Source organism: Eschrichtius robustus, chromosome 1, assembly GCF_028021215.1.
Source record: "Eschrichtius robustus isolate mEscRob2 chromosome 1, mEscRob2.pri, whole genome shotgun sequence".
NCBI classification, from domain to species: Eukaryota; Metazoa; Chordata; class Mammalia; order Artiodactyla; family Eschrichtiidae; genus Eschrichtius; species Eschrichtius robustus.
Genome location: NC_090824.1, coordinates 54,085,141 through 54,109,012, shown reverse-complemented (window position 1 = coordinate 54,109,012; position 23,872 = coordinate 54,085,141). Strand labels below are relative to the sequence as shown.

Here is a 23,872-nt window from a genome sequence, read left to right as displayed (position 1 = left end):
AACTGCATCATTGTATAGTGCGAGACTTCAGTGTTAAAAGCCTAGGTTTCTTTTTTAAACCTAACTGATTAAGAAGGAGAAAAGCCCTCTTAACACTTGTGAATCTAAGCAGGTAGGTAGCTTTGTAGTCTAAGTAACACAGCAGTGGCCCACCTTCACTTACCCGTATAAGAATGTATTGTATGCTAAGCATTTTATACCACTTAATTTATATAGATTGAGAATGGCTTAAATTTTCCTCTATTTGGCACAGTAGAGAAATGTGAACAGTACAATTCTGACCTTGATTTTTTCTGACCCTTCCCCCATTGCTACATAAACACTATTGGTACAATGATCTTGTTGTCTGGTTCATTCTAATATGCTGTAATGGTGTCACTACATTAAGTATCTTTTATATGTATATATATATATAGATATATATACACTTGAATAAATAATGAATTAATGGTTTTTAATTATATCACCATTTAAAATTCTTTATTAAATATAAAATGTGTGATTTTGACACCTAAATTAAGACTAGTTGGGACATTCACAAAACAAATGACAATTAAACTTAGGATATTTTCTAGTGAATCTTGAATTCATTGCCTGCATGTCTGTTTAGAGGAATCTTGTAGGATGCCTACAGGGAATAGGTCAGTCTGTCATAAATTAAGAGAATACCAGGTATGGTTGACTAGAAATAAGAAGTTTTATGACCCTGCCATTATCCTAGTCCTCTTCTTTTCTTTGTGAGTGGTTCAATCAGAAGACAGCTAAAGAAATGGGGACAGCAAAATTTTAGAAAAATGTACACCAAGTGCAAAGGACATTTTATAAAGCTTGGATTTGCAATAAAATTATCTTATTAATTCTAACATATTTTTGCCAATTTTTGGTATCAACAGACTAAACTTTCTGGCAAGCTGATTATGTGGTTTGTTTGTGGACCTAACCTTCAAAGATATAATGAATTATGTATATATATATTACTGTAAAAATTCTATTTGCTAGAAATATCTCTGGTTTATTTTAAGAATATATGTTTTGCATTCTAACATGAATTTTCTGTAATTAGGAAAAATAAGAGAGGTCTTGACCTGGATTATTTAAAATCACATATGAATGCAAATCAGGCAATTGTTAGCGTTTCCATTTGCACTGCTAATGAACTGGCAGATATTTGTAGCTCTACAAGCCAACACTCTTGTAAATTATTGCATTAGGTATTCAGGAACGCAGAACATATTAGAATGACTCTGTTATAGGACTGTAATTTGAAGTGATACATGCCTTGTCGTTCCATAACATTCGGAGAATATACAAAATAGTTCAGTGTAGTCATTTGATCTACATGAGACGCTGATGTAGAGCTAACTTCACTACATGGCATGAAGCAATAACCTATCTTGTTTTAGAGACTCAGGGAAGAGATCTTTTCCCCAAATTTCTCTCTCCTACTAAGAAATGATCATACTTCCCCTTTCCTCCAGACCAGTCCTGCATTGCATCTATTTCCCTGGCATAATTAATAGTACCTCCTTTCACTCTCAAAAGTATTCTTGATTTGCTAAGAAATTATTTGGACACACTGCCCTGAACGCTAGACTTTTACACTTCAGTGTGAATACAATTTAGGGCCTTTTCTACAAGTATTTCTATTAAAAATCAGATCAGGAGGAGGTATAGACTCTAAGAAGTTAGAAGAGATACTTAACTGGAAGGTTGGGGAAATAGACACCAACAATCTCTATCATAGTTTTCCCAGAGAAATACCCTTTCAGGAGCATACTTTACAAATATTTACTCAGTTTTATGTTTCTTATTCCACTTTCCTTTCTCTTTGATGTGGAAACTAAGAAAGTCTAGAAAGAGAAAACCTGAAAAAATTATTGATCATTTTTCCTTAGGTAATCAATAACTGCCTAGCTTTGGGTAATTTTTATTCATAGCATTTCAGTATTTTAATGTCTGTCTCCCTCTGCTTCTCTCTTTGTCCCTAGGTTTCTCCTCTTTCTTGTTTGCTTTCTCTTCCCCACATGTGATATTCTGTGTTTCCTTCTCTCTCAGTCTCCCTCTGTCTTTATCTCATCTCCCTCTACCTCTTCCTAAGTTTGATGCCACTTTGCCTTTCTGCTTACTCCTCTAAAACAATAAGTTCAAGAGCTCAACTATAGCAGAGTACTCTGAAATATTTGCATAGCTTGAATGACAACATATGCTGGTATAATTGTTGGTTTGGGAGAGCTGTAATTTATAAGTTTTCCTGTGACCTTATTTATATTTGCAGAACTTCTCTGCTTTTTGATCAGTCAACAGCACTTTTTTCTGAGCATGTGCTATAGACTCAGGACTTTGATAGAATTTTGGAAAGTCTAGTAGAATAGAGCAATGTAGTTAGGGAAGATGTGATTTTAGTGAGCAGTACAAGCTGGAATGTGGACTGCTCCCAATTTATAAATAGGGTATGTTTCAAGATTATTTGGGAGACAGTCACTTAAAAATCAAAATACTTTTTCCTCACGGAAAAAAAATATTGTGTGGCCATAATAAACCAGTCTAGAAAAGCTATTTATGCTTATAATTAATTGGATTAATGGTGCTATAGAACGTAAAAGCTCTAGGAGAACATAATCCTAATTTTTTTTTTTTTATCAGATGTGTATGTTTGATTTATTTATTTATTTTTATTTTTGGCTGTGTTGGGTCTTCGTTTCTGTGCGAGGGCTTTCTCTAGTTGTGGCAAGCGGGGGCCGCTCTTCATCGCGATGCGCGGGCCTCTCGCTGTCGCGGCCTCTCTTGTTGCGGAGCACAGGCTCCAGACGCGCAGGCTCAGTAGTTGTGGCTCAGGGGCCTAGTTGCTCCACGGCATGTGGGATCTTCCCAGACCAGGGCTCGAACCCGTGTACCCTGCATTGGCAGGCAGATTCTCAACCACTGCGCCACCAGGGAAGCCCCAATCCTAAATTTTAACTGAGATAGTAGAAACACATCTTCCTTCTTGAGCACAGGGTCTGGGATATGTCTTTAGTAGCCAAGGGATAAATGAGAACTGTGAAAGTAAGAGGCATGACTATTTGGATGTGGATATGGTTTCCAAAGCCAGGTGTTCACAATTAGGGCAATTTGAGGGTAATAAGGTCTCAACCTGTGTGGAAGAGACAGTACATACTATAGAGCTACAAGGAGAAGGAACTCAGTGAAAGCTTGAGTAGCCATGGGATTCTAAAAGAAGGGCATGAGACTGGAACTGGGTATTAAAAAACTGATGGCTTCTTATCCACATTTTATATCATTTTACTACGTATTTACTCTGATTGGTTATTTTTTGCGTTAGTCCCTCCCTTCATCACTAAATGTCTTAATTGGTTTGAAATCTGCCAGTTGGCTATACTCATACTATTGCCATGTCCATGAAGCATCTCTCCAGATGACAGAGAGCAAAGGTAGCAAGAGAGAGGATTTTTAAGCCCTGACTTTATACTTCACTATATATACAGCTGACTTTCAATTATCTGCCTGAGGACCATCTGTGTTTGTGGATTATCTTTAGAGCTATATGAAGGCTGGGAAAGTTTTTCTTTGATGCCTCTCATAAACCCAGGACATATTCCTGCACTGTTCAATTTCATGTTAAGTTTTATAAACTCAACTTGCCAAGTAAAACTGGAAAGGTGTATTTTTCTCAAAAGATGACAGAATGCGTCTGAAAATGTAGTTTCAGAAATTTGGATATCAGACCTGTGTGAGAAAAAATGTGGTACAGTGGAAAAAGCATTATTAGACTTGGAGTTAGAAGACCCTGGAGTTGATCATGGTTGCTCAACTTACTAGGCTTGTGATCTTGGTGAAGATATTAACCTCTTTGTGGCTCAGTTTCTTTATGTGACAGAAGTAGCTAATAGTCTAAGCCCAAATATCACATAAGAGGCTGCAAGGCTCAAATGAGAAGCAGAGAAAATAATACTGCTGTGGAAATGACTCTACAAACCTATGTCATTATATTATTCTCTTGGCCCTGAATTACAATCCCAGAGCTTGTATTCCAGGACTTCTGCAGTCAGATGATACCTCCAGATACCATTTAGTCTATGCTGCTATCTTTAAGCCAATAATTAAATGAAGAAATTGAGACTCAGAGAAGTTATGTAACTTCTACATTGTCACACAGACTGTGAGTAGTTGAAAACTGAGGTAATTTTTTTTTTTCACTGTATCAGGCTAGCTTTTCCAAAACATTATGCTTCTCAATGGAGCAGAATATTTTTGTTGTCCAATTGTTTTTTGCATTAAAATAAAAAACAAAACAAAACATTTCTTTAAAGGAGAGATATGGAATGTCTATAATAGTTACCATTTTTAGAGTTTGAGTTCAGGACTTAGGGTACAGAACATCTATAATTGTATTTCTTAGAACAATATCCAGGTTAATTTAAAATATCATTAAGATGCAGAAGAGTTTGTGTTTGTCCCCTTTTACCTGAGTAACTAAGATCATTAAACATTGCACAGATTATTCATCATTGCCAAATTTGTGGGAATCAGAGAGGGTATGATTATTTGGTAAATAAATAGAAGAATATTTACAACGTTTGCCAATTAAAACAATTGATATCATTTAAGTAAAGATGAGGGTAAGTCTTTATTGAGCATTTTCCCCAAGCAATTAAGGAAGATCAATGAAACTCAGCCTCAGCTAGCTGTGGGCTGTAAATTAGGAAAAAAATTACTTTTATCCTGCATTTACCTCACTTTATCCCTGTGGATTTAGGAAGCTATTAGTGAGGTGTGCGTGCAGAGAAACAATAGACTACAATATATATTACTCTCCTGATGAGTTGCCACTCTAGCAGTAATCAAACCAACTTAAAAAATAATGGACAAAATAAAAATAAGATCAGTAAACAACCAGTAGAACTTTTTAAAATCCCACTTCTAAGAAAGGATTTATCACCTATTGTTTATCACTGATTGCTACAAGGTGACAACTCAGAATTTTTCAGTCTTGCGTGGCTGTTTTCTCTTCACTCACAGCATTCGCCGAGGTCAAGTGCTTTTTGCAATCCTCTATAAGCCTTGATTTATGGCTATTTGAATAGGGCAGAAGCTTGGGAAAATTGTCTGCAGTGGTATCATTTAATTCTCTTATTACCATGCTTGGTCTAAGGCAGTATAGTACAGTTCTCCATTATAAAGTCTCAGGAAACAAATACAAGTTTGGCTATTTACTCAAACTTTCCCAGTTAAAGGAATTGAGTTATAAATTTTGGATGCCTGAGCTTTCTTAGGAGTCTTCAAGCACTTCTGCTCAAGCAGAAAATACATGAGAAGAGTATTGTAGGTCTTAAAAATCAACTTGGGATAGTGGGATGGCAGAATAATAACATAACAATTGCCTTGTAACATAGTGAGACCCCTGACTTTCCTTAGGACTCTAAATTTTCCAGCCAAGTTTCTTAGCCATCCTATTCAAACTAAAGACTTGGTCATTATGTGTAATGATCAATTTTATAATTACTATAGTTCTCTTATGTCTATAAAAAGACATGATAAATATATCAGTTGGAGAAAAGAACATGGCTGATGTAATCATAAAGTTTAGTACAAATCTCTGAACTAAGGAATGAAGTAAAAGAACTTGATTAACTCCTTCATGCCTTTAAAAAATAGACCCTTGTGTTCGCAGCACATTTCTAACTCCCTGAAAGTTTGGGGGTTAGGTCTTTAATGCTGCAAATTCATAAAGTATGTAAAGTTATCCAAACTTATAAATCTTTAGCTTGATTTTTATTGATAAAAGTATTTTAAAAATGATTCTTTGAGAACTTTTTTGGGAAAGTAGGCAAAGCAATTATGTATAATAGAAAAATACATGAAATGTAATTGACTTTACATGAAGTATAGGGAAATTGTAGAGTGAATCTTTTGAATAAAATTTAAAATATAAATGGGTAAATAAAAGTATTATAAAAGTAATACATGTTCATTATTGAAAATTTGGAAAATATAAAGGCACAAAGAAGATCTTACTATTTGGTAACCATTATTTGCCTTTCCGGTTGTTTTCCTACAAACATTTAAAAATGAAATTATTTTCTTCATGCTATTTGATAACATGAGTCTCACGTAAAAACACACTGTGGATAGTTTCTGAAATAAATAATGGGTAATCCAATTTTTAATAGGTGTATATTATCCCATTGAATGGACATACCATGATTTGTTTAAACAATCCTTATTGGTATTCTTTTAGGGTATTGACCATTTTCCATTATTACAGGATGAACATTTTATGTTCGTGTGTGTGTATGTAATATATATAAATAAATAAATAAATATATATATATATATGTATATATATATATGCACTTACATTTTTTTTGCACGTTATCCAATTGCTGTCCTGCAAAAAGGAGTGAATAGCCCTCTCTCACCATATGCTACTAACAGAAAAAAGAGTAAAAACTTTGATAGAGCACTGTGCAATCCGAGTGGGAGCTGACATTTATCATCAGATTCCAATGAACGAGGCAATGTCCTCAATCCTTTGTATAAATTAATTTCCTCAGTAATCTGATGAGGGCAACAATATGATTTTATGATTATTTCCCCTTTGTATAGATTATTTCCTTATAACTTAGAGAGGTACAATGATAAGTCCAAGGTCATACAACTAGTAAGTGACAGAACTAAGATTTTAAACTCAGGAAGTCCAACTCTAGGTTCTCATGCCTGTTTTCTCCCAAACACTTGTGTAATTTGTGTTCAAATATTTCATATGTGACAAAACTTTACAGTAATTTCCTTGAAAAATGGAGACAGGTAGGCCTTTGTGAGAGTGTGTGAGGAAGGGGACAGAGGTCTGGGAAGTGAACTGCAGGTGTAAGTGTGGGAATATTAATGCTCTCCTGAGGGAGTCTGTGCATCTCAGGATAGGGGACCTTCTATCAGCCACAATTAGTATCTCATTAGCTGCGTATTTAGTCCATGGTTCCTCTTTCATTTGCTATAGACTTAAAATCTTTTCAAACCTGTCTTAAAATTGAACAAATCCCAAAGTATAAGATACATAGGAAGAATAAATATCAGAACATAGTGGTAGCTCTGAAATCCATTTGAAGTATAGCAAGAAACCTTACAATGTTAAAGAAAAAACAAATCAATTTTGAAACACAAAGTGCTATAAATACGCTTAAAAAAAAACAGAGGTAAGAATTGACTTTGTTATAAATGACATATTAATTTAGTTCTTATTTCACATGCCTTAGTTTTAATAAATGTTGGCCATTAATCCTTATTAAAAAACAAAGACTGCCTTTCTTTTCTCAAAACAAAATGAAGATGGGATACACTTAATGGATGAAAGAGTATTTTCAGAAGAAACTTCAAGTTGAATGTATTCAAATCATATCTACCACGGCAGTTATGTTAGGTAACAAACACCCTCAAAACCTCAGTGGCATACAGCAAGTTTTTATTGCTTTCACTGTTTTGGGTGTTTGGCTAGGCAGATTTGTTGGTCTTGGTTGGGCTTGCACACTTGGGTCAGCTGCCTTAGGCTGATTTAGACTGGCCTGGCTGGGACAACAGGTGAAAATCAGCTCTTATCGTGTGTTTCTCATTCATCTGTAGGCTGACTGAGGCATATTTTCATAACTATGGCAGAGGCACAAAAGCACAAACAAGTTAAGTTTACATATTTACACAATGTCTTCTAGAATTTCATTTGCCAAAGGAAGTCACATGGTCATGCTCAGAATCAGAGGGTGGAAAAATACACCTTTTGATAGGAGGAGGTCAAAAATCATATGACAAAGGCTGTAAATACAGGGAGGGGTGAAGGATTGGGGCTAGTAACGCAATCAATGGTTGGTTTGATATCAATATTATATAATTATTTTTAGTGACCTCCTTCAGATAAGTAAATACAATGGAAACACATTGGTAACAATATTGGCTTTAGCAGATAGAGGTAATCGTATTCTGTCTTCTTAAGTACTCATATGTGCTGATGGCTATTAGCCAGAGAGGATTTCTTGTATGGTCAAATGGAATCCTAATGAATGTGCAATTGCAAAATTACCTTTAATTTTGCCAGAGAGAAAAACTAAATGATTGCTGAAGAACAATCTGGGGATTCTGATGGCAACTCTGAAGAATAGCCATCCATAAATTGTATCTTTAAGGATAATATCTATATGCTGGCTATGCAAATTATTGCTTCAATGTGGGTATTTATAAGAAACCTCATGATAATTATGTGACTACATAGGGGATAATGTCAGGTGCTTGGTAATAGTTCTTCCCCTAAGTCTCACAAGGCCATATCACAAAGTATGCCTTACAGATGAGGAAATCAAGGATCAGAGAGTAGTCCGATAAAAAATAGAGTAGAAGAACCGAGTTTTATTTCCAGATGTGAATGGGTTAAAAAAACTGTTCTTGTCCCACTGCAGCACACGACTTGATACATGTTTTATATACGTTTGTATTAGAGTAAAATAAGTTGTATGTGTTGTTATGTTTACTGGAGAATAAAAGCATCTTTTACTAATTCTGAATATTTTAGAATATAGTACTATTTTTAAAGTAGACTTATTGAAGTATAATTTACATACAACAGAATGTACCTATTTTAAGTTTGATGAGTTGGTAAATGTATACAGTATCGCAGCTGCCACCACACAGTCAAGGTTTAGAACACCTCCATCAGGCCACAAAGCTTCCTCATGCCCCTTTTCAGTCATTCTTCACCCCACCCCTGGTTTCAGACAACCTTTGATCTGCTTTCTGTCACTATACTTTGGCCTTTTCTAGAACTTCAAATAAATGGCATCATAAAATATGTAGTAGTTTATGTTTAGCTTCTCTCACTTAGCACTTTTAAAAGATTCATCTATATTGTGTATCATCAATTTACTCCATTTTATTGCTGAGTAGTATTTCATTGTATCAATATACCACATTTCATTTATAATTTACCTGTTGATGGACATTTGGATTATTTCCAGTTTTGAGCTATTATGATAATACTGTTATGAACACTAGCGTACAGGTCTTTATGTGGACATATGTTTTTATGTCTCTTGTGATAATACCTAGGAATGCAATTCTGGGTCATATGCTAAGTATACAATTAACTTTATAAGAAATTGCTAATGTGACTGTATTAATTTTCATACCCATAATCAATATATGAGAGTATTCATTGTTCCATGTTATAGGTTGAATTGTGTCCCCTCAAAATTTATGTGTTAATGTCCTAACCCCTAGAATATAACCTTATTTGGGTTTTCAGTGTATAGATCTTCCACATCTCTTAAATTTACTCCAAATTATAGTTTTTATTCCATTATAAATGGAACTTTAAAATTTCATTTTCATATTGTTGGTAGTATGTAGAAAAAATAGTTTTTAAAAATATTGCTCTTGCATCATGCTATCTTGCTTTATTCACTTATTAGTTCTAAGAGCTTACTTGTAAATTCCTTTAATAGCTTATTTGTAAAAAATCAAAGGTAGGAATTTTTTCTGTAAAGGGCCAGAGACTAAATATTTTAGACTTTACAGGTCATTTGGTCTCTGTCACAACTACTCAAGTCTACTGTTGTAGTGCAAAAGCAGCCATAGACAATATATAAATGAACGTTCCACATATATAATGTTATCTATAAATAAAGAGTTGTGTTTAATCCTGTGCAATCTATATACCTTTTTCCCTCACTGTCTCGCTGTACTGGCTTAGACTTCCAGAATCATGTTGAACAGAAATGCTGAGACTGGGCATCCTTACATATATAATCCAATTACAGCTTTAGGGACTCTTTATATTTCATCAGTCTTATCTTTTTTCTATATGCTTTGGTTTGAATAATTTCTATTTATCTATAGTCCAATTTACTAGTTCTTTTTTTCCCTCTGCCACCTCTAATCTTCTGTGAAGCTCAGTGAATCAAGAAAAATGATTCATGTATAGCTTGTGTGTGTGTAGCCCTTGCTGTGTGGTACCATCACCAAACACCATTCTCAGAAGATTGCCAGTTCACCTGGTGGTCTTACACCTTATTGGCTCTCCTGATACCTTCCTTTAGTTAGTTCCATCTGTCATAACACAAAAAATTATTTGTGTCTTGCTCAAACAGGCTCAAAGCCTCTTTATCTTGTGATATAGGTCAGTAGGCTTCCAATTTGTCTTTTAGCATCTTTCAAGGAGTTACTTTCCAGAGAGATGTGTCATTCATCTGGGGCAACCAGCAGGAGTAAGATATGATACATGAGTTTAAGAGATGGGTATGGAGTTGACAGAGATGTTAAGAGGGAAAGAATTGAAATAGTTGAAATTTATCTTAGATATTAAGTTTATATCTAGACCCCTCACTTCACCTTAGCAAGTGTCGTTTTGGTTAGCCCTTTGAGGGCCAGTTAAAATGTCATTTCTGGAAAGAGAACTTAAGCCTCCAGGAAGAGTTAATAGCAGATGCTGAAACCTGCATTATAACCCTTTTCCTATTGCATTGTAATTATTTATTTGTGTATTTTTATTCTCACTGAATTTTGTCCTAAGCTGCTTTGTATCTTTAGTGACAAGCATAGTGCCTAACTCGTAATACATCTTTGTTGAATGAGTAAAGGGATTTGAGTTGCAAAATAATTTCATCTGACAGCTCTTCTCTTTCTTTCCTTCCTTTTATTACTTCTTCTTTCCTTCTTTCCTTATTTCCTCCAATACCCTTCTCTCTCTCTCTCCCCCCACCCACCTCCTCCACTTTCTCCTTCCTTCCTCCATTCCTTCCTATCTCTCTTCCTCGCTCTCTCTCTTTCTTGCTCTGTCTCTCTCGCTTTCTTTCCTCTTCCCAGCAAGACTTTCCAAAATTAATATTCTCATAATAAAGTAAAAGCACTTTTAGCCTAGTTTTTGGTTTTTCTGTTTTGAAATCTGGTGTTTACATATAATTTGGGTTTGTTTTTTACATCACTACATTGTTAAAAATGCTGTTTTCTATGGGAAAAAATAGATATGACCTCCTGTTTATATTTATGTATATTTCATACCCATAATGTTCTTGCAGTGTATCAAACAATTTGTTTCTTTGGTTGCACACACTTTCATCTTTGTGGTACTAAGATAATTCCAGGTTATCCTGAAATGCAGATTCCAGTCATTTTTCGTAGATGTATAGTAATCTGTTAATAACTAAATTCATCATTAGAGAGCTACTGTAATTTTAGAAATGTTTCTTGGGTTTCCTAACCAATTATCCTGTGGAATCTAGACCTGTTAACAATCCTGGTTTTCAGTGGGATCAGCATTGATCTTCCTCAATGAATGAAATAGCTTCCAAATGTTCTTTGCTATGTGGGCTCCCAACAGCAATTCACATCTGTAATCTATCTGCTGAGTTTCAGTATTTCAGCTTCTGAAATGGTAAGTAGATTGCTTGTAGCTGAAGGACTACCTTCTAAATTCTTATTTATAGAACATTTTCGTATTGGTCAGAATTCAGGCTATAAGTCTCTTTCTTATACTACTGGAAAATAATACCCTCATCTCTTCAACCTTGTTTCTCAAAACTTATCATCTAAATAAGAGTGTGTGTATTGTGGGGGTGGAGTGGTACAGAGGGTAGAACAAAACATTCTATATCTCAACACCTCGTACTGATATACTTTTAACATTAAAAAATGATTGATAGGGATATATGGGCTCCAGGAACATAAAGCTGAATAAGATCTAATTTTTCTGGCTCTATTTTTCAATCACCATGCAATTTCCCCATTCCCAATTCTAAGGCATTGCAGTATGAGAAAAGCAGAGAAAAGAGGTCCTTGTAAACTTGTGACAAGTCAGAGTGAATGAAGTGTCAGTACTAAAGGGGAAAGAGAAAAGGCAGACTTGAGTTCTAGTCTTTATATAGTTCTTAGGACAGAGACTTAATCCTTTAGAAATCTGGGGTTCACAGTGTCAAGAAAGAAATAAGAGTAATACTTCTGTTGACAGGATGCAGATTTGCTCTAAGAGCTATTCAATTTATATTTGGCCTCTGCTATTTATCCATATCATTTCAGTCTTGAGGCAGTCTTTTTATTGTACTGGTGAAAATGCAAATCAATAAAAATCTCAGATTATGTAAGATTTGTTTGAGATGTATGCTTTTCTATGTGCATTTCTTGTTCTGGATGACCTGAGGGCAGTTGGTTCTGTATTCTGGGGTACTGTTGTCAGAGGACAGTGTTTTTCATGTGTTCAGCATGCAGTGGGTCCACATCCCTGCCTCAGTGTATTAGTTTTCTATTGCTGTATAACAGATTCCCACAAACACAGTGGTTTAAAACAGTTTTTATCTGTTTATTATCTTACAGTTCTGTAAGTCTGAAGTCTGGGCAGAGTGTGGTTGGGGTTTTTTTGCTCAGAGTCTCAAAAGGCTGCAGTCAAGGTGTTGGTCAGGCTGAGTCCTCATCTGAGGCCCTAGGCCTCTTCCAAGCTCACATGGTTGTTGGCTGAATTCAGTTTCTTGCAGGTGTAGGATCGAGGTCCTCACTTTCTTGCTAGCTATCAGCCAGGGACTATTCTCAGTACTTACAGGATGCTCTTAGGACCTAGCCATGTGGCTTTTTCACAGCCTGATGGCTTACCACTTCAAAGCCAGCAGGAGAGTTTCTCATGCTTTAAATCTCTTCCTTCTGGAAGGCCTGAGTCCCTTAAAAGGACTCACCTATTTAGGTCAGGCCCATCCAGGAGCCAACACTCAAGCGGAGGTGATTGTATACGGAATGGACACCTGGGATGGGGATCATGGGATGAGCAGGTGAGTAGCATTCTGCCTGCTACACTTTATATTATTAGAGCCTGAAAATTCATTTTCATATTAAAGTAAACAAGAAATTAACTAGGGACCCAAATCTGCTGAGAAAAAAATGCTGTTTTGGGCTTCCCTGGTGGCGCAGTGGTTAAGAATCTGCCTGCCAGTGCAGGGACACGGGTTTGAGCCCTGGCCGGGAAGATCCCATATGACGCGGAGCAACTAAGCCTGTGTACAACTACTGAGCCTGCACTCTAGAGCCCGCGAGCCACAACAACTGAAGCCCGTGCTCCTAGAGCCCATGCTCTGCAACAAGAAAAGCCACCACAATGAGAAGCCTGCGCACCACAACGAAGAGTAGCCCCTGCTCGCTGCAACTAGAGAAAGCCCGCGCACAGCAATGAAGACCCAACACAGCCAAAAATAAACAAATAAAATAAATAAATAAATTTTAAAAAATGCTGTTTCCTTTGTCCCATTTTCTTTATTTATTTATTTTATCTTGTTGCATAAAATTTTGTAAACATCCCCAAATCTTGATTTTGAAACCAGTGAGGTATAAGTAAATACTAAGAGAAATTTTTTCTGTTCCTAAAGCAACGTGAATATTTGAATGTTCACAATTTTAGATTATCTCGGTCACATTTCCTCTCACTGATTCCACTAGCTAAACCAGTGTCTTTTTTGTTGATAAACTTTTTTTCAGTTGTGACTCAGTGATCAGTTCTATAATATCAAAAGGGAGCATTTTTGAGATTTTTCTCACTATACAGCTTACTGGTTTGTTTGTTTTGAATAAACATAGTTAGCAAATGAGCAAATTTTGCTAATTTTTTTCTAATTATACAACTAATGGTGGAAAATTTAGAAAAATGCATGTTACCTTGGTATCTCAGGCTTTATCAACCAAGAAACAGATGAAATCCTGTTTTCTTTAATACCAAAATACATGAGGCAACGTCCATTTTGTCATTTCTGGTTTCCCTTATAGGATGGTGGTTAAGAGTATCGATGTCAGATACTCCTGGGTTTGAGACTGAACCTAGCTCTTGGTGTATGAGCTTGGGCAGATTATGAAACTTCCCTAAACTTCTTCCATCCTCTGCAAAGTGGTGACAATAATCACTATAATTGTATGGTGATTGTGTGCATTAAACAAAATAGCGGATTAAACAAAATAGTGGATGTAAAATGCTTAACATATGGCACCTAGGTGCACTCAGTAAATGTTAGCTATTAATACCATCATTGTAATCTGAGAATTTATCAGACCAATGTACTTTTCCTAGTGGCATCTTGTTTAGTTTGTCTTACAGTCTAATAATTGCAGTGGGATGAAAGTGTAACTGAATGTACACAGCATTAATAGGGTAATAGTGGGCAGGTATTGGTCTTGGGGAGTACGAGTGGGGGAATCTGACAGTAAACTTTGCTTGAAACATGGAGAGCGGATTAGGTAGAAAATATGGAAGAGGGATGATTGCATTTCCTAATACTAATCTCTCCTCCTCCAATTTGTTCTCCTCTCTGGAGTCAGAATCGTCTTTCTAATAAGAAAATATGTATTCTTTCCTCTTCCTCCAGATGTTTCAGTGGTGTTGCATGGCTGGACTTGTGGAATCCAAGCTCTTGCATGATGTACCGTGTCGGTTCTTCATGATCTCGCCTTGTCTGCCCATCCATCATTTCCACCATCTTTTACTACTTCTCCCTTAATGTGCGCTCTACTTCACCTTTTCCCCACTTATTCTTTCCCAAATTATGAACTATGTAGAGTTTTCCAAGTACATCACAGATTCTCTTGCCACTATGTTTTGCAAGAGTGATTCTCTCTGCCTAGAATGCACTCCCTTTCCTTTTGATCTGCTAAATTCTTACTGCAAGTCTCACTTCAAAGGTGCTTCTTCTCTTAACCCTCACAGACTCCAAAGGTAGATTTAGACACTTTGTTCCACTGTGCTATGCAGAGTCCTCCATCATGGTACTTATCATGATACATTTCTGTCTTTCCCACTACATTATAAGAAGGAACTGTGACTGTCAACTCTACCACATACTTTCCCCAGGACTTGCTCATGCACTTAAGCCTTACAATTTCACAAAAATCTTTTTATGTAGGTAGAGGATAATAGTCATCACATTTTACAGTTGGGGAACTAGAAACACACAGCTTTTAAATGGCTTCCCTAAAGTCACTTAACTAGAAAATGGCAGATCTAGGATTTAGATAAAGGATTTCTGGATCCAAGATTATTTTTTCCATTGTTGAAATATTAAATTATAGTAAAACCACAGATATTTAGAGTAGCAACTATGTTCAGATCTTAGTGTTGTATTCTATAGATGATAAAAATTTTTTAAAAACCCGCAGTTTTTTAAAGGTGCTCTTGATCTCTTGACTAATACTAGGACAATGTTCTTTTCACCTGCTGGTAATTAACATATAGTAAGCCTTAAAATGTATTTATCGTTGGATGGATGGTTGAATGTTATGAAACAATTTTTCACATATTTAGGTATGGGGCAATCATTCTGACTTATACGTGATTTGACTTGAACTTTATGCTACATAGAATGGCCTGTCAAACACGCATTGCATATCTGCTTTAACCATTAAAGAAAAGAATGCATTTAAAAATCAAAATGGAGTAACTGTGGTTCAGGCATTCAAAATGGAGCTGGGTGGCCATTGTGGATGTGGTTTCAGACACATTCCTGCATCACTGAGAACATGAATTTTCTGAACTATATCAATCTCAAAGATACCACCAGTGGTTCTCAAAACAATAGCTGCTAGCAGCTGCCAGCTGCAAACTTATGTCTCAAGAGCTCCCCTTGTAACTATGTAACCATTTTGGACACACACCAATCCTTGCTTAACAAGCACCCTTACTTCTTGCCAGCTTCAATTCTAACTCTTGACAAACAATTTATGTAATTTTGCAGTTTTTGCCTGTATTAGCCTACCCCATTTTGTAGTCTGGTGGAACGTAATTCTAGGGCTTCTTGTATCTGTGTCTCCTGGGCTAGAGTCTCAGTTTGGCTCAAATAAAGCTCTTTTCTATTCCTATTATAGATTGTTTATTGATTATTTGTGTGGACAAATGCGTGGTTATTATCAAGGTAAATCTTTGATATCGACTTGCAGATAAATTTGATCAGTTAGTGAGTCCTTTTTGCAACTACTTCAGGTTTAGGGGAATTTTTCTGGATTTCAATTTTGCAGACATTTAGGAAGATGGGTTGATAGGATATATTATAAAATAAAATGGCATAATTCAGATTAAAAAACAAAACAGAAGCAGCATAAAAGTAATTAATACTAACAGACATGAGATAAACTAATCAGAGTTACATTTATAAGAAAGTCTGGTAGCCAAGGTGAAAAGCAGATGCACATTAAGGTACAGTTTTTTGAAAGAAGAAGGCATATAAGTTTATTTGTTGAGATAGGTTCCCTAGGACTGTAAGGTTGAGGTGATTAATGAGTTTGGCTAGATATTATCTGTTCACTTCCAAGCAGTTGTCTTCAGAGGAAGATCTCATAGATAAAATAACATCTCTATCCATATATCCTCCACCATATTTGAACCCATGGGAAATCAATGTCAAACGGTCACTTTCAAATGTCCTGGAATGATAGCCAACTGCTCCAGGTTTTGTGAGGCCTGAAGTTTAGAGGCTCCCTCTAATAAAAACAATTTAAATTATGGATATAAAATTGAGTACAAAAGTATATATTTATTTACAATAAAAAAGAAATCATAGCAAATTACAGATTTGTAAAAACTAATATTGATGTATATTGCAAATTTTTTTTTACAGTTTCTTTGACTTTGGCTTCCACAAGGATATTATTTTTCTTATGTTAAAGAAAAAAATTGAAGATTCTTGGACCAAAGTGGAGAGTTAAGCAGGGAATCTAATCTAACACAGTGACTAATAAGTGTTCAGCTGTCTGTTTTTGGATTTTCTAGGAAGTGATTTGTTGTTGTTGTGTACAAGAAGTACTCATTCCCAGACTGTGGTGCTTTGTTGTGTTTGCTGCATAAGTGAGGTGTCCATTTCAAGATCTTGGCACCTCCAGTAGTCATTTTAATAAGTTAGGTCTGCACTACTGTCAGCAGTCTGGATGGTCATGTAAGGATTTATCATCCCTTCTTTTCATTAATCTGCTTATCTGGAGAAGGACTAACCATGAGATATTCTACCTCTTTCTGGTACAGAATCATCACTTGAATGTCCTTTCTAGATAGCAACTGCATGATAGCATGAAAACACCTGTTAATGCCTAAGTCAAAGGAAAAATAATTATTACGGAAAAAGTAAAATTCCATTATTATTAGTTTGGGAAATTTCAAGTAAACCAGTTTCCTATTTGATCTAGGCAAATCTAAATGAGTAAATCCTAAGACAATTTGTCTATTCTTTGAGACCCAGTTAGCTTTTTTAAAGGGATTTTTTTTCCTGTTTGCCTTTAGGCGTTAACCAAAAACAGCAGAAAGTATTAGCCAGAGAACAGATATCCTTTTGTGAAGCCAGTAAGTGCTTTAAAGTTTAGTGATCTCCATTACCATGGTAGCAAATGACTCTTTGGCTAGGCCCTTAGGGCATTTATAGTCTCCTCTGTAATTTCAGCCATGGTACTGTGTACTTTGTTACTTCTAGGCAGCTTTCAACATTTCTCTGTCTTCATTCTACCAGTTACAAAGTCTTCCTACTTTTTGCTTCTCATATCACAATTCAACATTGTGAAAAATCTTATCCTTTCAGATAAAGGGAAATTATATATAACTGTTTAGGTGTCACTCAGAAAGCATGTCCAGGACAGCTCCTACAGATACTTCTTTAACGAATCCTGATTCAATATTATATTATCTATTATATTATAGATGGCTTTTTCTTTAAAATGAGAAAGATATTTCCTGTGCAGGACATGTAATCGCCATGGAATATATAGCCATCAAATCAATTCCACTACCTAATGCTACTTTCCCAAGTGGCTAACCTAATAACTTTGATTTGAGCCTGCATTTTGGCGAAAGGAAAGTGGTAAACATTTAACATAAAATAGACACATGATTCATGGTTTTGGGGTGCTACAGAAGCAAAGGGGATTTGAGACATATTCAGGTAGCCTGATAGAAAAATGATAAAATGATCAATGATATATTAAAAGTTACTAATACCCAAGAAATATCAGTTATTAAAGTATATGCCTGTATTCTGAGATCATTACAGAAGCCAAAGGCAGTGCTTTTGCTGATTTATCTGCTAAACAAGTAGCTCTTGTTATCCTATCCATATGGGCACCACTAATTTGATGTCTATCCTCATCAAGCTTTCAGAAGGACAATCAGCTAAATTTAGACAGACTGTAATTGCCAAATGGTAATTTTATAACTTCACTATTTTCTCCCTCATTTACCAGTTGTAATATAAGAAAACTTTTTTTCCCCTTTAATTTACTTATTCATTGTTTTTAATGGAAGTATAGATTCAGAGATTTCTTTTTATTCCATGAGTATTTTGTTACTATCATTATTTTATTTTACCGCTCAGTTTGTTTCATATTTACAGTGGAAACCCTTCAAACTGATTCCTATTCCTTTTGGCATACCTCCATCATTTTTTTGAGCACCGTCTTACTTTCTGGAACTACAAGATGTTCCAGGCTCACTTTTTATTTTTCCTGCCTCAACACTAAGAGTCAACTGTATGTCCAAGGAAGCCAGTTCCTTTTAATGGGGGTTGGTATTTAGAAACCAAGATCAGGATTTAGACTGTCTCATTGCTGCTGGGTGTCTTTGTTTCTAGGCCTTTTCAACAGGCAGAACGAAGAGATATAAATATATCTACATCCATTTATTTTTTCTTTCTCTACTATCTATCATCTATCTATCTATCTGTCTATCTCTTAAAACCCATGAGTTTATGCTGATAACTTTCATCCAATTCAGCACGCGAGGATTCATTCTAGTCTTCCCCTTTTCATATTTGTAACTGCCTTCTCCAACAGTGAGAAACCTGGCTTCTTTAATTCTCTAGATATTTAATCATTTCCTCAGTCCTACAATGCATAGAAAGTAGTTTCAGAATTGCTAACTCACACTGCCATCAAAAACCCTCTAACTAGAGTTCCGTATTTGTTTACAGTTCTTTTTGGCTTTAGACTTGGGGTATATAGTCAGGCTACAATGTTTTAAAGTTACTCAGGTTAGTCCTAATTTTCCCCTTTGGTATGGTTATTTATTTATTTATGTGTTTACTTATTTAATTTGGGATATAGTTATATTGTTCCTGTTATTTGAGGTTTTGTTCTCCTAGTGTTTTTAATTTTATTTTTGAATACATAAAACAACATGATTCAAAAAGTCAATGTCAAAACTATATTAAATGTATATTCATGAAAGAGTCACTGCCCTCTCCACAATCCCTTCCATTTTGTTCCCCCTTAACACCTGTATGTAACTAATCTCATTAGTTTCTGATTCATCCTTCTTGCACTTCTTTTTTTAAATATAAGAAAAATATAAAACAGTTTAAGAATTGGCATGTCACCCTTGCATAGGGATTATAGTAATCTTTTCTATATCATTTCAGTTTTGGTAATATGTGCCGACAAAGCAAGTACTATTGGCTTTGTTCCTATTGCCTTGTGATAGTAGTGGATACAATAAAATGATAATTATATTTTTGGAGGTTTGTCATTGTTGGATCCCTAAATTGGCCCAATGGGACTTATTCTTAACTTTTTCAGTGTCTTACCTTTTCACACTATCAGCATTCATTATGGTTTATATTTGAGTATGGCTTAAACTGATAGGCTTCCCCTGAACAGTTCTTTCCCTTCTTATCTTTTGGAAGTTTGCTATTGTGAATAGTCTATTCAATTTGAACTGACATAAGATTTTTACGTTTTCCTCATATTCCTTGTATTCTTTTCTGATGATATTCTACTACTTATTTTAATTCCTTTAAGTTGACTTCTTACCATTTACTTGGGTTCTCTTTTCTAATTGGCTGTTTCTGTTTTTAACAAATAGGGCTTTAAGGAGCTAGCTTTGATCAGCTGCTATGTCTATACTGGAATATTGTTGAAAGGTTTTGATGAGTTTGTTTTGAAAATCTCCTACTGATTCTTAATACTTTTTTTTTTTTTTTTTGAATTTGGGAATTCAGTTCATATTAGTTTAATAGGAAAGACTTCTAAAATACCTAAATTAAGTGTTCCTCTATTTGTTTAAACTTTCTTTTTTTTTCCATATATCATGTATATTGGCATCCCAGCCGGCCCTTTTTGAACCATCTTTGACCTATTAATGAAGAAACTAGAAACCTAAGTTGATGAAGCTGTGGCAGGCCTGGACTATTGATGTTTATGATTGAAGGCTCCCAGAGGATAGGTCTAGAGTTAGGCTTTCCAGGCAGAGGATTTCCTAGTTTATACCTATGAGTGAGCAGAACAAGGTTAGTCTGTGTCAAGTTTCAGCATCTACTGGCTCTAGACAAAGATCTTAGCCTGTTGATTCCTTTAATTTACTCTGTGTGTGTGTATTGTGTGTTTTGGAGAGAATGTTATGGAAGGGCAGTGTGGTATAGTGTAGTTTTTGACTGTGACTTCCATCAACAATATATTTTTACTTACGTGCACTCAGTAAGTATATATTTATGTATAAATTTTATACTTGTTATACTATACTAATATAATTTGTAAGTCATAAAAATAATTACAATTAAATATATAGTAACAGAATTTATACTATAAATGTATATTTATAATATATATAAATAGAAGTTTTAATAATTTTTTTGATCTTGTATACTCCTTGGGTACTTAGACCCCACTTTGGAAGCTACTGGTATAATGGAAACTACACAGGATTTAGAAGACTTGGGCTCCGATTTTGGATTTACAATTACTGAATAGTAATCCAAGGACATATACTTATTACCTGTATACTTTACTTTCCTCTTCTGTAATGAAGATTAAATGAAATGGGACTTCCCTGGCAGTCCAGTGGTTAAGACTTTGTGCTTCCACTGCAAGGGGCTCAGGTTCTATACCTGGTTGGGGAACTAGATCCCACATGCCACGCAGTGTGGCCAAAAATTTTTTTAAAAAAGATTAAATGAAATGATATATGTAAACCTTTTAGTGTATTACTTGATATAAAATATTTTCAACAAATTTTAATAGACTCTGAGTAGTATTTCATATTTTTCTTCTCAAGAGCTTGATCAGGGAAGACATTTAGACATAAATGCTAATGAAGAGTGAAGAACTTTTTATTTTTATTATTTGATGAAGGAAGCAAAAGTTTACCCAGTGGAAAAAAGTAGTCTAAAAATTCCAATATGGTTTCTTTTTCCCTGATCACATTTATGATTTCTCAGCAATAAGTCAAATAAATTTCCTGTATTAATAAATTAAAAAATATTTGTTGAATGCTTGCCATGAGCGAGGCTCTATGCAAAGAAATAGAATGCTTGAAAAGATGGGCATACAGTTTATTTACTTGAGTTTATGTGTGCTTCATTTTTATTTGATTGATTTTTCTCAATTGGGTTTAATATTTAAGTTGTACAAAGCATGTATTTGCTGTAGTTTAAAGGAGAAAGTACAGACTTTGAAGTTAAATATACAGGTTCATATTCAATCTCTTTGTTTTGTAAGCCATGTGATCCCAGGCCATATTCCTGAACTTTACTTCTCATATTTGTAAAATGAGGATAATTATCTTCATCGTTGGGTTGTTGTGAGGATTAAATGATAACGTTTGTGAAACACTTGCACAGCTCTAGGCAAGTAAAGTTATATTCAACAAATATTAGTCATATTTAGAAGACATTTTGAAAGGACCTTCTTAACCATAAGAAAAAGTATCTACATCCCAGTTCTAGAAGAGTTGTCATTTAATTTATGTCCTTGCCCTCAAATCAGAGCTAAATTCATATTAACGTGGCCATATCTAATCGCTACTGTAATTGCTTCTGAATTTTAATCCTATATTGAGTTTTAATCTTATATTACCATTTCTCATATAGGTGAACCTTTACATTTTAGAAAATAATTTGTTGCATTTTTTTATTAGGACATAGAAAATGACCACCGAGAATAATATAATTTAGATATTTCCAAAGTAATGAGTGCTGTGCTTGTGCAGTTAGCTTTTTGCCTGTGAGCATTTCAGGAGGAAATCAACATACTTGTTGAATTTCATATTTCATATTTCTTAGGAAATAATATATTTTTTAAAAATTCCAACTTAGAGCTGCTTCACAGGACTTCTAAATGCCCTTTTGAGATTATATTGTCTGTTTCAAAGCAATTATAACTATAAAGAAAACCACTGTGTATTAAGTAGGACTCTTTAATATCAGGAACCAACATGAGGAAACCAAAAGAAAATGGAAGTTTATTATTGGAATGCCAAGGTGTTGATTACTGCAAATGCAGGAAGACTGTAAAGGGCCTGGACCGTGTGATGCTAAGTCATCAGCATGCTCTCTAATTCTGGCCTCTACTTCACTTGATCCTTTGCATTATTGTTTTCTCTTTGCAGAGTGGCTTTCTCTACTATATAATCTACATGGTGTTCTGAAAATAGCTGCCACACAGTTTCATGTTTATATATTACCCATCCAGCCAGACAAAGGACTAACTTATTATCTTTCCATCTTAATTATAAATTCTTCAGAGAGAAAGTTAAATTAAGTCTCCTTGGGTTCCTTCTCTATTACTCAACTAGTCAACTATGGACACCTGGAAAGACTCATACAGCAGAAATGGCAAGGTCTTGACCTCTCTGAAACCATTGTGGTGAGGTTGGATATGGGGAAGAGAGCAATTCTCAGAGCAACAGTTCTCCACATGTGGTCTCAAGACCCCTGGTGTCCCCTGGGACCATTTCAGGTGGTCTGTCAGGTCAAAACAGTGTTCGTGATACTACTAATAAGCTATTTTCATTTTTCACTTTTTCTCTTGTGGGTATACAGAAGAGTTTTCCTGAGGTTATATGACATGTAACATGTGACATGTACGGACTGAATGCAGAAGCAGGTATGAGATTCCAGCTATCTTATATTAAGCCAGACAGTAAAGAAATTTTGCAAAGATGTAAAACAATGCCACTGTTCTCAGTAAATTGCTATTAATTTAAATAATTTATTAATGTTAACATATAATGATTTTATTTTTTATTGAGATATAATTGACATATAACACAGGTGTACAACACAATTTGATATTTGTATATATTACAAATTGATTACCATGATAAATCTAGTTAATATAATCACCTTACATAGTTACAGTATTTTTTCTTGTGATGAGAACTTTTAATATTTATTCTCTTAGCAACTTTCAAATATACAATACAGTATTATAACCCTACATACTAGAACTTATTTATTTTATAACTGGAAGTTTGTACGTTTTGACCACCTCCAGCCATTTTGCCCACCCCCACCCCCTACCTCTGGCAACCACCAATCTGTTATGTGTTTCTGTGAGTTGTTTTTTATTTTTAAGATTCTACATATAAGTGGGATAATACAGTATTGTCTTTCTCTTTCTGACTTATTTTACTTAGCATAATGCCTTCAGGGTACATCCATGTTGTTGCAAATGGCAGGGTTTCCTTCTTTTTTATGGCTGAATAATATTCTAATATATATATATATAATACACACACGTGTGTATATATATATTAGAATATTATTCACATTTTAAAAAATCTCTTCATCTGTAGGTGGACACTTAGGTTGCTTCCAGGTCTTGACTATTGTAAATAATGTTGCAATGAACATGGGGATGCAGATATTTCTTTGGGATTGTGATTCTTTTTCCTTTGGATAAACACTCAGCAGTGGAATTACTTCATCATATGGTAGTTCTATTTTTAACTTTTTGAGGAAACTCCATACTGTTTTTCATAGTGGCTGCACCAATTTACATTCCCACCAACAGTACACAAGGGTTCCCTTTTCTCCACATCCTCACCAACACTTGTTACTTATCTTTTTGATAATAGCCAAGAGGTGATACCTCAGTGTGGTTTTGATTTGCATTTCCCTGATGATTA

At 35.0% G+C, this 23,872-nt stretch overlaps 1 non-coding gene across 1 annotated transcript; it reads right to left on the bottom strand.

The window, feature by feature from the left end:
- Window positions 1–19,311: 19,311 nt before the first annotated feature.
- On the bottom strand, window positions 19,312–19,419 carry LOC137750059 (U6 spliceosomal RNA). Its single transcript, XR_011070356.1, has one exon. It is a non-coding gene; the product is annotated as a U6 spliceosomal RNA (small nuclear RNA).
- Window positions 19,420–23,872: the final 4,453 nt, after the last annotated feature.